A 19,187-nucleotide genomic window follows, 5' to 3' on the forward strand; every position below is an offset into this window, starting at 1 on the left:
AGTTCCTAGCTTTTTTGAGTAGAGGCGGTTCGTGATTTGAAGTTCATTAGTTCCTAAAATTACCGCAAGTTAATACACAATAATACTTAGATTTACAGTAAAATATTTATAGATATTTAGTGGACTTTTATATATAAGGTCTAGATAAAAGCTACTGGGTAAACCTATGAACTTGTATCTCATACTTTGAATGCGGCACTAAGTTTAACTACCTTGCACTTTAGAGTCTAGAGGTATGTAATATCTAAGATTTTGTAAAAATTACTCTTTGATTCTTGGTGTTTCAGTAATCTCAAGTATCTGATTAAAAGAAGATGTTTTACCTCCACAAAAACAGATGAAGAACTTAATCATCTGTACTATATTCAATCAGTAGACGGTTGATCCATTCTTATTAGTGCCTTTGCAGTAACATGAACTAAGTGAATCGTATTGGTGAAATGACACTCTTCAAAATAATTTGATTGTTGATGAGAAGTTTGTCTACTACTTAAAGTACTATTTTCGAGTCATGACTGTTGCTATTGATCACTTGATTATGAACTATGAATTGCGCTCGAGAATGTTTGTTTGTGCCTATGCAGAATGCCGGTTGCATTCGGCAAAAGATATATGAAGAGGAGTCAGTCATTTGAATTCATCGTGCTAGCTGGTCTGTTTTAGTTATGAAAGATTGTTAAGACTTCAACTTCAGAAAGTGTGGAGGGAATATGTTAGAAGATAATGCTTTCCAGGTAGGAAATATTTTCTATTTAAGCTGATTGATAAGAATCTGTTCATATCGGAAGTTAGTGGATGACAATGCAAGTTAACTATTGTCATGAAATTAGAGACATTTCCATTTGATTATTCAGATTAAGTTCTGGATAGAAATTCTCAACCAGAGAGGGGCATCATTGCATTTAGCACCTAATAAGGAGAACGTACCAGAAAATTGAAACGATAAAAGTTACGTTATTTTGTGATATGGTAAAGCTTTATTATAGTTCCCGTTCACAACCTAGAATACTCTTGTATTTACCCTGTATCACTACAATTTCTCTAAGTGAATAATACATTGATTATGAAAGAGCAAAAGCAAATGAATAGTGAAAGCATTGAAATAAATAAGCAGTGTAACCTAAGAGACGTTCTTGAATTCTTTTTGGAAGAAAGGGGTTGCGCTCCATTTCACGATCAACGACAATGCTATTTTTCAGGAGAAAAACTAGTTTATACGGACAATTCATGCAACATGTTCAATGTTTTATTAAGAATTATGGAGACAAGTTAGATAGCGTGAATAATGGTTTCCTCTAACATCTCTTCTACACTAGTCCTACAAAAAAATAAGGCTCAATTCATAGCTCCTTCAGCATGGTTCTCTAAAAAAGCTATAGTGCAGATTTGCCTGTAATGAAGTATGATTTGAACTTTCATTCTGTGAAGAATAAGAGGTAATATACTGAAGATGATACCATGAAGAGTAACCATGTGAGAGATTTCTTTTTTTTTCTCGACTTAAAAAATAGAAATTAAGTTAGCAAAATATTGGTATCACTTTTCTTGTTTTCATAATTGAAGTTTATAGCTAAGTATTCTAATAAAGATATAATGCCTCTAGCTTCACATGAAATATTTGGTAGTAATATTTATTTATAATGAAAAAAATATTTTAAATTAACGAGATATTAACCTTGTGATTGTATCACATTACCTTAGATCAGGTTGTCAAAAACTTTATGTATGAAGATATGAATATTTTAATTCAAGGTCCTAAAATATCCAAAACCATACTAAAACTCAAGAAATTAAAATAAACATCAGCTGCGGGTACAAAGGCGTCAATGTAGCTATTGAAGACATAATTAAGTAAATAAAAGTCTGCTCTCTTTAATAGCTTAAGCTTTTAAATGAGATGATTACAACCTATCCTAAAATCGGGGTATCACCGAGTACATGAGCATCTATATCGGAATATAGATACTACAAAGTCTAAGAAATAAGAACTGAAATACAAATAAAGATAATGAAGGAGAGTCAAGGCTTACGAACACCATGCAGCTACCTCGATAGTCTCCCAGATCCTGACTCCTCAATCAGCAGCCGCCATGACCGGAAGCACTTGGATCTGCATACGAGGTGCAGGGTGTAGCGTGAGTACAACCAACTCAAAAAGTAAAAAATCCAATATTTGAACTGATAGGTAACGATGAACGCAACCGGCACAGTTCAATACAGAAATAATAGTGCAGAAACGTAGGCATGCTTTCAAGTTTAACAGATAACTCAAAACAGTAAAATAGATCAAATCTGGATGTTATGAAGAATATAACTCCTCTACTTCTACATGCCAATGCACATGCTATATGCAATGCACCATGTTGACAGCCTCATGTGCTAATACTCTCAAATGCTCAATCACTCGGTACTGACCATCAGTCACCCAGTACCGAGTAGGGCCAATCCATCCCGTAGAGAAGATCTATATCTAGGTATATAATGCTTCGGACAAGATCCATGTCCAGGGAAGATCCATCCCTCATTAATACCAACCCCGCTCACTGGGGGTGTGTGCAAACTCTGGAGGGGCTCCTTCAGCCCAAGTGCTATCATAAATTAGTATAATTGATGCGATGTGCAGTCCGATGCCATAAATGTCACTTATAATCAGGCTCTCGGCCTTACTAAGTCATTAATCTCTCCAGTCTCACTCACGGGCTCACAATGTCATGAAACTAGCCCGAAAACAATGATATGATGTATCAATAAATCACAACAGATACTGAGAAATGATATGAAATGAATGGGTATGACTGAGTACGAAATATCAACAAAATCAGTAAGATAACAGCAAGAAACAACCACTATGGGTCCCAACAGTACCGGCATACAACCTAAACATAATCTCTAGCATGATTGGCAACTCAATGACTTTATCACATGATAAAAACATGGGTATCAATAAGATAAAACTACTATACAGTGCCATGGAACAAGCCAGGTTACAATTCTTATAGTGTATGCCCGCACGTCCGTCACTTGGAATGTGCGTCACCTCAATACCAATCACATAACACATAATTTGGGGTTTCGAACCCTCAGAACCAAGTTTAGAAATGTTACTTACCTCAATCCGAGAATAACTCTACTCCAGCACGCCTTTGCCTTTCAAATAGGCCTCCAAATATCCCGAATCTATCCACAAGTAGTACAATATAATTAATACGGGCTAAAGGAATCAATTCTACAAGAAATTACGAAGCTACAACTCAAAAATCCGAATTTGGCTCCAAGCCGGCCCCCGGGCCCACATCTCGAAATACAACAAAAATCATAAAATCCTAAAGCCCATCCAACCACGAGTTCAACCATACAATTTTTATCAAAATCCAACACCCAATCATCAACCAAATCCTCCAAATCAACTCTCTAAATCCCTAGCCTCAAACCCCTAAATTACACCTCAAAAACACACAAACTAGGTGGGAAAATCAATGGGATACAAGATTATTGAAAAAAACCTAGCATAAGGGACTTACCTCAATAATCCCCTCGTAAACCGTCTCCAAAATCGCCTTAGACTGAGCTCAAAATATTTGAAAATGAAGGAAATCGCAAACCCTTGTGTTTTTAGTTCTGCCCAGCAAAATCGCTTCTACGGTTCACTTAACCGCATCTACGGCCTTTCACGCTTCTGCACCCCAGTCTGCTTCTGCGGACACGCTATTGTGAAGGGTCGTTCGCTTCTGCGAAGCTGCCTCACCAAACGCCCATGCGCTTCTGCGATCCAATACGTGCATTTGCGGACATGCATGTGCGGAAAGGACCTCGCACCTACGACCTCTGCCAGCTTCCTCCTTGGCCGCTTCTGCGGTCACCTTCTTGCTTCTGTGAGCTCGCACCTGCGGTTCCCATTCCGCAGGTGCGATTACACTAGTAGTTGCAAATCTTCAGCAGCTCTTCAACTTCAAACCTCGTTCTGAAAATTATACGAAATCAACCCGAGGCACCGGGACCTCAACCAAACATACCAACAAGTCTTAAAATCTCATACGAACTTAGTCGGGCCTTCAAATCACCTCAAACAACATCAAAACACGAATCACACCCCAATTCAAGCCTAATGAACTTTGAAATTTTCAAATCTTACTAACGGCTTCGAAACCTATCAAATCACATCCGACTGACTTCAAATTTTGCACACAAGTTACAAATGACATCATGAACCTACTCCAACTTCCGGAAATCCAATCCGACTCTGATATCAAAAAGTCCACCCCCGGTCAAACTTTTCAAAATTCCCATTTTCACCATTTCAAGCTTAATTCTACTACGGACCTCCAAATCACAATCCGGACACGCTCTTAAGTTCAAAATCACCCAACGGTGCTAACAGAACCATTAAAATTCAAACCGAGGTGGTTTACTCATAAGCCAACATCAGATCAACTTTTCCAGTTTAAGCTTTCAATTATGAGACTAAGTGTCTCAATTCACTCTGAAATCCCTCCGGACCCGAACCAACTAACCCAATTAGTCATATAACAACTATAGAGCATAAAAGAAGCAGTAAATGTGGGAATGAGGCTACAACTCTCGAAACGATCTGCCGGGTCGTTACATTCTCCCCTCTTAAACAAACCTTCATCCCCGAACATGTCTAGAAACATACCTGAAGTCTCAGATAGGTGTGAATATCTGCTCTGCATCTCCCGCTCAGTCTCCCAAGTAGCCTTCTCAACGGGCTGACCTCTCCATTGTACCTTCACTAAAGCTATATCCTTTGACCTCAACTTTCAATCCTGCTGATCCAAAATGGCCATCGACTCCATATCATAAGTCAAATAACTATCCAACTGAACCATGCTGAAATCCAAAACATGAGATGGATCACCGACATACTTCCGAAGCATAGAAATATGAAATACTGGATGCACACTGGACAAACTGGGAGGCAAGGCAAGCTTGTAAGCCACTTCCCCAATTTTCTAAAGTACCTCAAAAGGCCCAATAAATCGAGGGATAAACTTACCCTTCTTCCCGAACCTCATAACACCCTTCATGGGTGAGACCTTCAGCAGAACCTTCTCCCCAACCATGTAAGAAACATCACAGACCTTCCTGCCGGCCTAACTCTTCTATCTAGACTGCACCGTGCGAAGCCGTTCCTGAATAAACTTAACCTTGTCCAATGCATCCTGAATCAAGTTAGTACCCAATAGCCTAGCCTCACCCGAATCAAACCAACCCACCGGAGATCTACATCGCCTCCCATGTAAAGCCTCATATGGAGCCATCTGAATGCTCGACTGATAATTGTTGTTGTAGGCAAACTCTGTGAGCGGCAGAAACAGGTCCCATGAACCCCCGAAATAAATGACACAAGCACGTAGCATGTCCTCCAATATCTGAATAGTGCGCTCGGATTGTCCGTCCGTCTGAGGGTGAAATGTTGTACTCAACTCAACCTCGTGCCCAACTTTCACTGCATAGGTCTCCAAAACTGCAATGTAAACTGCGTGCCTCGATCTGAAATAATGGACACTGGCACACCGTAAAGGCGGACATTCTTATTAGATGTAAATCTCAGCCAACCGATTTGAAGAATAAGTAGTACCAACTGGAATAAAGTGCGTGGACTTGGTCAGTCGATCCACAATCATCCAAATATCATCAAACTTTCTCAAAGTCCGTGGGAGATCAACAACGAAATCCATGGTGATCCGTTCCCATTTCCACTCTGGCATGTCTATCCTTTGAAGCAATCCACCCGGTCTCTAATGCTCATACTTTACCTGTTGACAGTTAAGACACCGAGCTACAAACCCAACTATACCCTTATTCATTCTCCTCCACCAATAGTGCTGCCTCAGGTCCTGGTACATCTTTGCGGTACCCGGATGAATGGAATACCGTGAACTGTAGGCCTCCTCAAGATTCAACTCACGTAACCCATCCACATTAGGCACACAAATTCGGCCCTGCATCCTCAACACCCAATCATCTCCAATAGTCACATCTCTGGCATCATCGTGTTAAACCTTGTCCTTGAGGACAAACAAATGAGGATCATCATACTGGAGCTCTTTGATGCGATCAAATAAGGAAGACTGAGAAACCACACAAGCTAGAACCCGACTGCGCTCCGAAATATCTAATCTCACGAAGTGGTTGGCCAAGGCTTGAACATCAACTGCAAGAGGTCTCTCACCAATGGGAATGAATGCAAGACTGGCCATACCTATCGCCTTTCTACTCAAGGCATCGGCCACCACATTGGACTTTCCGAGGTGATACAGAATGGTGATATCATAGTCCTTTTGCAGCTCCAACTATCTTCACCGCCTCAAATCTAGATCCTTCTGTTTGAACAAGTGCTGGAGGCTCCGATGATCCGTAAACACTTCACAAGGCGCAACGTAGATATAGTGCCTCCAAATCTTCAATATATGAATGATGACAGCTAACTCCAAATCATGAACGTGGTAGTTCTTATCATGAGGCTTGAACTGACATTTATCATAAGCAATCACTCTATATCTCTACCCTCCTGCATCAAGACACACCCAATATCGATCCGAGAAGCATCACAATATATTATGTAAGAACCTGAAGCTGATGGTAGAACTAGAACTGAAGTTGTGGTCAAGGCAGTCTTGAGCTTCTGAAAGCTCTCCTCACACTCATCCGACCACCTGAAAGGAGCACCCTTTTGGGTCAATTTGGTCAAGGGCGATGCAATAGACGAGAACCCCTCCACAAAATGACGATAATAACTGGCCAAGCCGAGAAAGCTCCGGATCTCCATAGCTGAGGACGGTCTAGGCTAACTCTGAACTGCCTCTATCTTCTTCAGATCCACCTGATACCCTCATTGGACACCACGTGCCCCAAGAATGCCACTGAGCTGAGCCAAAACTCATACTTGGAGAACTTAGCATAAAACTTCTCCTCCCTCAACTGCTGCAACACGATCCTCAAATGCTGGGCATGCTCCTCCTGCTATGAGAGTACACCAGGATATCATCAATGAACACAATAACAAACGAGTCAAGATAAGGCTGAAACACACTGTTTATCAGATGCATGAACGCTGCTGGGGCATTGGTCAGCCCAAAAAATATCACAAGGAACTCATAATGACCATAACGGGTCCTGAAAGTTGTTTTTAAAATATCTGATTTCTGAATCTTTAACTGGTGATACCCAGACCTTAAATCAATCTTGGAGAACACTCTCGCTCCCTGAAGCTGGGCAAATAGATCATCAATACGCGGCAAAAGGATACTTATTCTTGATTGTAACTTTGTTCAATTGCCTATAATCAATGCACACGCGCATGGTACAAACCTTCTTCTTCATAAACAGAACTGGTACACCCCAAGGCGACACACTAGGCCTAATAAACCCCTTATAAATGAGTTCCTGAAGCTGCTCCTTCAACTCCTTCAACTCATCTGGTGCCATGCAATATCCCTGTTGGACGGCATGCTCGACAGGTCCGCAGGAAACATGTTCGAAAACTCCCGCACCACCGTAACATAATCAATAGTGGGAGTATAAGCATTAACATACTTCACAAAGTCCAAATAAGATAAAAAAAACCTTTCTCAACCATCTGCTGGGCCTTCAAATATGAAATCACCCTACTGGGAACATAGTCTAGAGAACCTCTCCACTCAATCCTCGGCAACCTCGGCATCGCCAACATCACAGTCTTAGCGTGAAAATCCAAAATAGTATGACATGGAGACAACCAATCCATACCTAAAATCACGTCAAATCGACCATACTAAGTAGCAAGAGATCAACTCTTGTATCTAGACTCCCAATAGTCACTACACACGACCGATATACATAGTCCACAATAATAGTATCACCCACAAGCATAGAGACATGAATAGATGAAACTAAGGACTCACAGGGCATATCCAGATAATGCGCAAAATATGATGAAACATACGAATAAGTGGAACCAGGGTCAAATAATATAAAGGCATCCCTGTGGCAAACTGAGACAATACCTGTGATCACTACATCTGAAGCAATAACATCTGGTATGACAGGAATAGAATAGAATCGGGCCTGACCGCCACCTGATCGGCGTCCCCCTCTAGGGAGACCCTAGTTGACTGTGCTCCACCCTTGAGTTAGCTGAGGGGTGGGTTAAAGTAACGGGTACTGAAGTCGTAGGCTGACTTCTCTACTAAGTTGGACCTCCTAAAAGGCGGGGACAATGCCTTTTGATGTGACCCATATCTTCACACTCAAAACAACCCCACCCTGCAAATGGCGGTGGAGACTAAAGGGAGTCTCGAGCACCAGAATACTCACTAGAAGAACCCGGTGCCGATGAACCCTAAACTGAAGGTACATGAGACGAACTCTAAGCTGGAAGGGCACTAAGAGATGACTAGCCCTGATAAGTATTGTATAAACCATGGCTGAATGATGCACATGATGAACTGGACGAGACGTCTGAGCATGCCTATAAGGACGACCCCTGCCATGGTGGAACTAACCCTAGAAAGAACACTGCTGAAACCACCCGGTCCACGAGGCCTTTTGGCCTCCCTCTCTACCCGCTCCTGACTGCGGACTATCTCAATCTACCGAGCAATGTCGACTACCTCATCAAAAGTAGCACCAGATACCCTTTCTCGAGTCATAAGCAATTGCAGATGATATGTGAGGTCATCAATGAACCTCCTAATCTTCTCCCTATAAATGAGAACCAACCAAAATGCGTGACAAGCCAACTCAAAAAACTTCATCTCATACTGCATCATAGACATATCATCCTGACATAACTGCTCAAACTATCTACGCAACTTCTCATTGCGAGACTGCGACATGAACTTCCTTAAGAAGAGAACTGAGAAATTCTTCCATATAAGTGGTGCTACACCGACTGGCCTGCGCCTCTCATAAGCCTCCCACCAACTAAAAGAAGCCCTAGAGAACTAAAAAGTAGTGAATGAGACCCTACCGGTTTTTAGAATACCGACCATATGAAGAGTCCGCTGACACTTGTCCAAAAAGTCCTGAGCAACCTCCAACTCTGCCCCACTGAAAAATGGAGGTTGGAGTCTCCCGAACCTCTCTAGTCTCTTCTGCTCATCCTCAGTCATAGCAGGAACCTCATGGTCCTGAGCAGCTGCAATCGGATGGGCTGGTGGTGCCCCCGGTGTTTGGAGTCCTTTCATCACCTGCTCTAGCGTACGAGCGGCGGGAATCTGAGTACCTCCCCCAGCCTGAGAAGTGGCTACTACGGTTGGAACAGAGGCCTCCTGAGCAAGACTAGTGCACACGGTCAAAATCTGAGCTATGGCCTCCTAAAGGCCTAGAATCACAATAGGCACAGCTGGTACTTGAGCTGGCCCTACTGGCTTATCCGCAACTGGAACCTGCTCCGAGATTAGGGCAACTGGTGGGTCTGCAGGTGCTGCCCTAACCGTTGTACGAGCTGCACCTCTACCCCTACCACAGCCTCTACCGCGACCTCGGCCTCTTGCGGCCCTAGCTGAAGGTAATGGTGGCTATCCATCTTACCGAGTAGTACGTATCCTCACCATCTGTGAGAGAATAGAATAACAGAAGTTCAGTTACAAGAATCAATAGAATCACACGATAATAATTCAAGAATGTGAAGTTTCCTAAGAGTTCGACAAGTTCTCTATAAGTACAGACGTCTCCGTACCAATCCGCAAGAATCTACTAAACCTGCTCATGACTCGTGAGACCTATATAACCTAGGCTCTAATACCAACTTGTCATGACCCAAAACCAACTGCCGTGATGACACAATGTAATCTATCCCAAAATTGGGGGGGTCACCGAATGCATGAACATCTAAACTGGAATACAGTCTACTACAAAGTCTAAGGAATAAGAATTGAAATACAAATAAAGATAATGAAGGAGAGTCAAGGCCTGCGAACGCCATGCAACTACCTCGATAGTCTCCCAGATCCTGACTCCTCAATCAGCAGCCGCCCTGATCGGAAGCACTTGGATCTGCATACGAGATGTAGGGTTTAGCGTGAGTACAACCAACTCAATAAGTAAAAAATTCAACATTTGGACTTATAGGTAGTGACGAACTCAACCGGCACAGTTCAATACAAAAATAATAGTACAGAAATGTAGGCATACTTTCAAGTTCAACAGATAATTGAAAACAATAAAATAGATCAAATCTGAATGTTATGAAGAATATAACTCCTCTACTTCTACATGCCAATGCACATGCAATATGTGATGCACAATGCTGACAGCCTCATGTGCTCACACTCTCAAATTCTCAATCACTCGGTACTGTATATGGCCCATACGTCCCAGAAAAGATCCATCCCAGAATATATACATAACTGACCATCAGTCACCCAGTACTGAGTAGGGCCAATCCAGCCTGTGGAGAAGATCCATATCTAGGTATATAATGCTTTGTGTCACACCTCCTTTTTACCCGCGCCCGCAAAGGCATAGAGGAGTTTTTCCAATTAAAGGACAATCGAAATGGGATTATTATTAAAGAATCAGAGTCGCCACTTGGGAGATTTATGGTGTCCCAAGTCACCGATTTTAATCCCGAATCGAGGAAAAGAATGACTCTATTTAACAGTCCGCGAACCAGAAATCCGAGTAAGGAATTCTGTTAACCCGGGAGAAGGTGTTAGACATTCCCGAGTTCCGTGGTTCTAGCACGGTCGCTCAACTGTCATATCCAGCTTAATTATCTGATTTTTACATGATGAACTTATGTGCAAATTTTAACTTTTAACCGCTTTTATTATTATTATTATTAAAGAGAATTGCAAAGTCGTGAAAATGCATCTCGAACTGCGTCACATAAATGTATCAGCAGTTTTTGACACATTCCGACTCCGTTGAGATTTGGATTTGGGTCACATAAATGTGCACCCGAGTTTAAGGAGGTAATGTTATTAAAATACGCGCCTAAAGAGTCTAACGCGTTATTATTTTGGGGAAGGCCGTGCAATTAGCTAAATGGCTCATCCCGAAGTCTAAGTATTTTTAATATATACACTTATGAGGGCCCCGCAACCCATGCATTTTTGTTTGGCGAGGTTCATCTCTAGGGTAGAGACATGCTAATATATATTGACTACATCAGGAAATACTAATGTCATAAAAATAGCAACTTTTGGATGTTTTTGTTTTAGTTCAAAATTCTATGCAATTATAAGTAATCAAAACGAAACAACAGAAAACTAAAGAAAAGAACAAGATCAAGGTATTAATTAATTTATTCAACTATATTTATTTTATATTTTTTGGTAATCATGTCATATTTAGAAGACTAGGACCACGTAATTTATCAACTTGTCAAGTGACATATAAATGGTTTATTTCTAATGGCCTTATCCTTACTTTATATTTTAGTACGAGTAGGGATTTATTTATGTCACCATCTGAAAAGTTCATATATAGGCAAATAAATAGAAGAAAAAAAATTAAATCACATCAAATTTAATTTGGACTATTACGATGACAGCACATCAATTGAAATATTCAAATAACCTTGCAATTATAGAGTATAGGAAACCCCATAATAGTTATAAACATCGACAAATAAGATACTCCTATTAGTAGCGCCAAAATCATCCAAATGATGAACAAATAAGCAGTTGTTCATCCTATTTCCCTTTGACCATTTCTTACATCACTTCCACTTCAATGTTCCATTCGAACACCAAATTAATTATGAAATCTGAAAATATAAGAAGAAATAGAGTGAAGAACAGACCTTTTAACCTCGACGAACTCAGAACGACAAACGACGACCTCGACGGATTGAACCTGAAGAACGACGAGACAACAGCTGAGTTTCCAGGGGTGGTCGTTTGACGATGAAACTGGACGGAAATGGTGTTTGCGAGGATGTGCGATGGGCTGAAGAAGGAAGCAGTTGCGTTTGGTGTTCGATGAATGACGAAGCAGCTATGATTGTTTGAACGTGAGGGAGGCGTCGTACTGGTTTTTCCGGCGATTGGAGGGGTCGTTTGGACGTGAGGCTGGAGGCTGTGTGACGACGAATTGGGCGACGAAGCTGGTGGTGGTCGTAGGGGCTGTTTGGTTCGCTGGTGGACTATTTTGCGTAGCTGCCTGGTTGACGGGGAAGGCTGGACGTTAGCTTTGGAGAAGAAGAGAGGTTTTTTCTTTGGGGTTGTTTTCTCTCTTGTGAGGAAGATGACACCCGTTCTTCTTTTCAAAATGTGTCTTCCCGTGTCCAGATGTGTAAGTTCAAGTGCCCCTCAGTGTCTTGTGTGTATAAGTCTTTATAGGAAAATCAAAATGTCGTGTGTAGTGTCTGCGTAAGATCACGCGGGGAGTGGTTTGGGGTAGGTAGAAAGTGGTGAGGGTAGGTAGAAAAGTGGTTGGGTAGTGTAGGTTTTATAGGTAGGGTATTAGGCTAGGTCCGAATTTTGGGCCTAAAATGGGTCGTTTGAACTCAAATGTTATTCTTTCCCCGCAATCGAGAATAAAAAACACGACCTTATTTAATTAATCCTACATAAGCAAAATATGAGACTGACAATTAAAAACAAAACTATTTTTGGATTATTTTTTTTCAAGATTAAAGTGACTACAAAATATTAATGAAGCTATTATATATATATATATATATATATATATATATATATATATATATATATATATATTTTAAAAAAATTTAGGAAAAATACATAAACTAAAATTTATTTATCTTTTTTTTTTTGTAATTTTTTTTTATTTTGTGACGAAATAAAGTAAAAGAGTCTAAATTAGCTGAAATAGCTATATTAGACCTAAACTAAATATTCTACGCTAAAATATAAAAACAAATCTTGGGGAGGGTCAAAAATCACACGTCTACAGCTGCCCCTCTTTGACTGGAAACACGAAGAGTTTTCCGACAAAGAATGACTAGACAAGTTTTTGACCCGACCCTTATTTGGAGAGACTAAAACTAAAGGAAATGAAGAGAATGTGACCGAGCTCTGGTATCTGAGCTGCCTACATATCCTTGGCTATAAAGGAATCAGGCCACGTGTAGTTCGGAGGTGAGTGAGAACATAGAGTATGCCGAGGTGGAGAGCCGATCGAGGTTCCATTCCGTCGAGGTTCAGGTCCGCGGTCCTACTATTACATCAAAAATCAAAACATAAAAAAGACTAACTAAGCCCACCAGCTACTAGTTACAATATTCCTATCTATGAGTCTTTCGAAACTTGATCTTGAGTTTTAGTTGGTGCTTCATGCGGACTTTGATCTGAATCTTGATGCTTGTTAGCTGCAGGTGTTGGTTCAATCTTTTTCAGCTTTTTCAAAATCAAGACGGGACATGCAGTGCTTGTGACATTGACCATGTCTTGGGAAACCCCATCTTTTATCAACTTCTGCATTTTGGATTCATTTTTTTTCTTTATTGTGACTAACTTCCGTTGACTCAAACTTGAACTGATTACTTCCTTCTTGTGAGCTTCGAATTATTTTTTCTTCGAAGCTTGAACTGCCTTCTTTCTGACCTGACTAGTAGTCTTCCTTTTGATTTATGTAGTGGAATTTATGCTGGGGGTATTTTATTGTAACCCTCCGCTTTACTGACTTCTGACTTGAACTTGAGTGTATTCCTCTGTTCTACAGGCGAGCTCCTGACTTCAAACTTGAAATGTATTCCTCTGTTCTACAGGCGGGCTCCTGACTTCAAACTTGAAATGTATTCCTCTGTTCTACAGGCAGGCTCCTGACTTCAACTTGAAATGTACTCCTCTATTATACAGGCGGGCTCCTGACTTCAACTTGAAATGTACTCCTCTGTTCTACAGGCGGGCTCCTGATTTCAACTTGACTTTAAAAGATAATACAGCCTCCATTCTTCAGGCAGGCTCCTGACTTCATCAACAATTCAAAGATAATACAGCCTCCATTCTCCAGGCGGGCTCCTAACTTCATCTTGATTCAAAGATAATACAGCCTCCATTCTCCAGGCGCGCTCTTGACTTCATCAACAATTTAAAGATAATACAACCTCCATTCTCCAGGCGGGCTCCTGACTTCAACCACTTCTTAAAAATAACACCTCCATTCTCCAGGCGGGCTCCTGACTTCATCTTGATTCAAATATAATACAGCCTCCATTCTCCAGGCGGGCTCCTGACTTCATCAACAATTCAAAGATAATACAACCTCTATTATTCAGGCGGGCTCCTGACTTCAACTACTTCTTAAAAATAACACCTCCATTCTCCAGGAGGTCTCCTGACTTCAATAACTTCTTAAAATAATTCAGCCTCCATTCTCCAGGTGGGCTCCTGACTTCAATAACTTCTTAAAATAATTCAGCCTCCATTCTCCAGGCGGGCTCCTGACTTCAATAACTTCTTAAAATAATTCAGCCTCCATTCTCCAGGCGGGCTCCTGACTTCAACAACTTCTTAAAATAATTCAGCCTCCATTCTCCAGGAGGGCTCCTGACTTCAACAACTTCTTAAAAATAACACCTCCATTCTCCAGGCGGGCTCCTGACTTCAATAACTTCTTAAAATAATTCAGTCTTCATTCTCCAGGCAGGCTCCTGACTCCTTTAACTTGAATCATCTTCTTTCAACTGCTTCCCTCAAAACTGGTGTTTTATTCCTCGGAAAACTGCTGGGGATAACACCGATATTTTATTCACAAATATGTCATTTTCCTTCTTCAAAGACTACTTCCTTTAAAGCTGGTGCTTTCACTTCCCTGAAACCTGCCGGGAATAACACTGCTGGGGAAATATCTTCCTCCTTTTAACAATGGTGAGGATGATATTGATTCAAAGGCCATTACTTTTAAAACTTTGGGTTATCTTGCTTCTTCCAAGATTGCTTTTCTTTTAAAACTTGTACTTTCTTCTCGTATACTGCTGGGGATTTTACTTCCTTCAAAACTTGTGTTATCTTCTCTCTTTCCCAAATGGCTATCTGATTTCAAGAAAATTTTTGTAATGAGAGAAAATTTTCTGCCCCAGTTTGATAATCTTCTTTGTGACCCTGTCTTCCTACTGTCAATAATATTTCCTTCCCCTGCTTTAAATCAAAGAAAAATTGGTTAGTTTAAAATGGGGCGAGTGGTCGTGCCACTTCTGCTGGGGATGGTTTTTCCCTTTTTTTTCCCTGCTTTGCTATAAAACTTGCTGGGGATGATATTGTTTGTTGGGGTTGATATTCCTGTTGGGGATGGTTTTTCGTTTCTCTTCCTTCCCCGCTCTGTGTTGTCCGACCATTGTGGAGCTTGGTCGAGAATCTGTCGGAGTTGTTCCTGTATCTCGCAAAAAGTTATGGAATTTGATCCATAACTTTTTAACTGTTGCTCTTTCTGTTTTTCTCCGACTTACCCTGGAAATTTGGTCCTCTTGGGATCTTGACCCATTCGTCATTTGGTCTTGCGACAAACTTCTTTTCGCTTTGTCGCCTTATATTTGGCCTGTCCTATTCGCATTTTGCTTTGCACCATTTTGGCCACTGGTAGTAAGCTCTGAAAATCCTTTTCAAAAACAAACTGCTGGGGAGGTAAAGTCTTTTAAACCAAGAAATGAAAAAGTGATAATTTCAAAAGATAGAAAAAGAAGAAGTCTTTCTGAACAAATGCTGGGAAAAAGGAAAGAAAAGAACTTATCTGAATGATATAACCAATCCTAACGATCATGTCGTGCATTCTGGATTGATCAACCCAGTCTATTCGTATCAAGCAATCTTTCGGATGGCCTCATCTTGCTGGGGATAAATAAACACTCAACTCTTTGCCAAATGTGGACCCTTTCCGCCAATCTTGCCTTGTCGCCTCATAGTGCCCTTCGAGGGGTTTTCACTAATAAGACTCTCTCATTTCTCTCAACTCTCGTCGCCTCATAGTGCCTGTGAAGGTTTTCACCAATAAGGCTCTCTCATTTTATTTTATTTTTCAGTTGGGGCTTGGAGCGTTTGTCGATTTGACGTTGTTTGTTGGAGATTCTTTCGGCTATTAATTCCTTTCCAGTTTATGATCCTCTTCTCTGCTCTGCGGATCAGAGTGTTGTTCCCGACTTCTACGTGCATGAACCTGGCACTTCTCGGATACTGATCGGGAGGTCTTTTTTGGACATCAATAGGGATTTTTGTGTGGAGTTAAAAGAAAAGGCTATATAAAAAAAGCTCAAAATAATTTTGACGGGTAAAACATTACAACTCTGCCCTAGTTTTTCTTGCTTGGGGATTCTTATTTTTTGTTACACTATGACCGAGCCGTGAGGCGCCTACGTATCCTTCTTTGAGGAATCAGGTCAAACGTAGTTCCCAACTCCTTTGTTTTTCTTGTGATCTTGCTTTTGTCTTTATTATTGTTTTTCTCTCTTTTTATCTTTTATTTTTAATTACTGACTCCAAAAGAGGGATATGAAAGAATAAATAAGGCTCAAAAGGGTAAGCAAAGGTTAAGGTGTTTGGATAGAAGAAAGAATTGCCTCCGTCATTTCATTCTCCGATAAATGCCAACCACAAACAAATGACAATTACAATCAAAAGAGATCATACATAATATCTTTTAACTGTGTCGGAATTGATAGCCATGTCGACGCATTTCCCTTTGATATCTGTTAAACATAAAGCGCCATTGGACAACACTCTGGTTACAATGAATGGTCCTTGCCAATTCGGGGCGAACTTGCCCTTTGCTTCTGCTTGGTGTGGCAGGATTCGTTTCAACACTTGTTGCCCCACTTCAAATTTTCTGGGGCGCACCGTCTTGTTGTAGGCTCTTGCCATTCTCCTTTGATATAAATGGCCATGACACACAGTTGCCAATCTCTTTTCATCAATCAAGCTCAACTGTTCCAAACGGGTTTTGACCCACTCATCATCATCAATCTCAGCCTCGGCGACAATCCGAAGGGATGGAATTTCCACTTCCGCCGGTATTACTGCTTCAGTTCCATATACCAACAAATAAGGGGTTGCACCTACTGAGGTCCGAACGGTAGTGCGATAACCCAACAATGCAAATGGTAATTTTTCATGCCATTGCCTGGATCCTTCTACCATCTTCCTCAGTATCTTCTTGATGTTCTTGTTGGCCGCTTCAACAGCTCCATTTGACTTGGGACGATAAGGTGTGGAATTACGGTATGTAATCTTAAACTGTTCACATACTTCTCTCATCAAATTGCTGTTAAGATTAGCACCATTGTCCGTGATTATCACTTTTGGGATCCCAAATCTACAGATGATATGGGAATGGACAAAATCCACTACTGCCTTCTTGGTTACTGACTTGAAAGTTTTGGCTTCAACCCACTTAGTAAAATAGTCGATGGCCACCAGAATGAACCTGTGACCGTTCGAAGCTGCCGGCTCAATAGGCCCAATGACATCCATGCCCCATGCCACAAATGGCCATGGTGCTGACATTGTGTGCAATTCCGTTGGTGGAGAATGAATCAGATCGCCGTGTATCTGACACTGATGGCATTTTCGTACGAAACTGATACAATCATGCTCCATAGTGAGCCAATAATATCCTGCTCGAAGAATCTTCTTCGCCAATACATATCCGCTCATATGTGGCCCACAAACTCCAGCATGTACCTCTGTCATAACTGTCGTGGCTTGACTGGCATCTATACATCTCAGCAATCCCAAATCTGGGGTTCTTTTGTACAACACTCCTCCACTGAGGAAGAAACCATTTGATAATCGCCGAATGGCTCTTTTTTGATCTCCAGTGGCCTGCTCCGGGTATATCCCCATCCTGAGGTACTCTTTGACATCATAAAACCATGGCTCGCCAATGCATCGGCAACCTCATTGTGAACTCTTGGGATGTGTCTGAACTCCACTGATCGAAATCGCTTGCTCAAATCGTGCAAACATTGTCGATATGGTATGAGCTTCAAATCCCGCGTTTCCCATTCACCCTGAATCTGATGCACCAGGAGGTCCGAGTCCCCCAGGACCAAGACGTACTGGACCTCCATGTCTGCCGTTAATCGCAAACCCAAAATGCATGCCTCATACTCAGCCATGTTGTTGGTACAATAGAAATGCAATTGAGCTATAACAGGATAATGATGTCCTATTTCAGAAATAAGCACTGCTCCTATTCAAACTCCCTTCGCATTTGCGGCTCCATCAAAGAAAAGCTTCCAACCTGGTTCCTCAGGTAAGTCCAACTCACCTATATTCATTATGTCCTCGTTAGGAAAATACATCCTCAACGGCTCGTATTCTTCATCAACAGGATTCTCAGCCAAGTGATCTGCCAACGCTTGGGCCTTCATGGTTGTCCTCGTTACATAGACGATGTCAAATTCCGTGAGTAATATTTGCCATTTTGCTAACCTTCCTGTGGGCATAGGCTTCTAGAAAATATACTTTAACGGATCCAGACGGGAAATGAGATAAGTAGTATATGAGGATAAATAATGTTTCAATTTCTGGGCCACCCAGGTTAGGGCGCAACATGTCTTCTCGAGTTAAGTGTACTTAACCTCATATACTGTAAACTTCTTGCTGAGATAATAGATGACTTGCTCTTTTCTTCCTGTAATGTCGTGTTGCCCCAACACGCAACCAAAAGAATTCTCCAAGACCGTTAGATAAAGAATTAATGGTCTTCCGTGCTCAGGGGGAACCAATACAGGTGGATTTGATAAATATTCTTTGATCTGGTCGAATGCCTCCTGGCATTCTGCTGTCCATCCTATTGTAGCATCCTTCTTTAACAGCCGAAAAATGGGTTCACATGTTGCTGTGAGTTGAGCAATAAATCTGCTGATGTAATTCAATCTTCCCAACAGACTCATTACTTCTGTCTTGTTCTTTGGAGGTGGCAACTCTTGGATAGATTTGATCTTTGATGGATCCAGTTCAATACCTCGCCGACTGACGATGAATCCCAAAAGCTTCCCAGATGGAACACCAAATGCACATTTGGCCGGGTTGAGCTTAATATCATACCTTCGAAGTCTTTGAAAGAACTTCCTTAAGTCTGCTACGTGGTCTTCCTGATGCTTGGACTTTATGATTACATCGTCTACGTACACTTCGATTTCTTTGTGGATCATGTCATGAAACACAGTGGTCATTGCTCTCATGTACGTTGCCCCAGCATTCTTCAAACCAAATGGCATTACCCGGTAGCAATAAGTTCCCCACGGCGTAATGAAGGCTGTCTTTTCCGCATCTTCCTCA

The 19,187-nt window shown here is 41.4% G+C and overlaps 1 long non-coding RNA gene across 3 annotated transcripts; it reads right to left on the minus strand.

Moving 5' to 3' along the window:
* Window positions 1-1,829: 1,829 nt before the first annotated feature.
* On the minus strand, window positions 1,830-12,580 carry LOC107805579 (uncharacterized). Of its 3 annotated transcripts, none has more exons than XR_012694102.1 (5): window positions 11,753-12,580; window positions 9,937-9,999; window positions 8,991-9,557; window positions 3,110-3,177; window positions 1,830-2,110 (listed from the first exon to the last, which is right to left on the minus strand). It is a non-coding gene; the product is annotated as an uncharacterized LOC107805579 (long non-coding RNA). The 3 variants fall into 3 exon arrangements; XR_001652454.2 differs by having other exon boundaries at window positions 8,972-9,557; XR_001652455.2 differs by lacking the exon at window positions 8,991-9,557 and having other exon boundaries at window positions 11,753-12,571.
* Between the last annotated feature and the right edge of the window lie 6,607 nt (window positions 12,581-19,187).

This window comes from Nicotiana tabacum, chromosome 8 (assembly GCF_000715075.1).
Source record: "Nicotiana tabacum cultivar K326 chromosome 8, ASM71507v2, whole genome shotgun sequence".
Lineage (NCBI taxonomy): Eukaryota > Viridiplantae > Streptophyta > Magnoliopsida > Solanales > Solanaceae > Nicotiana > Nicotiana tabacum.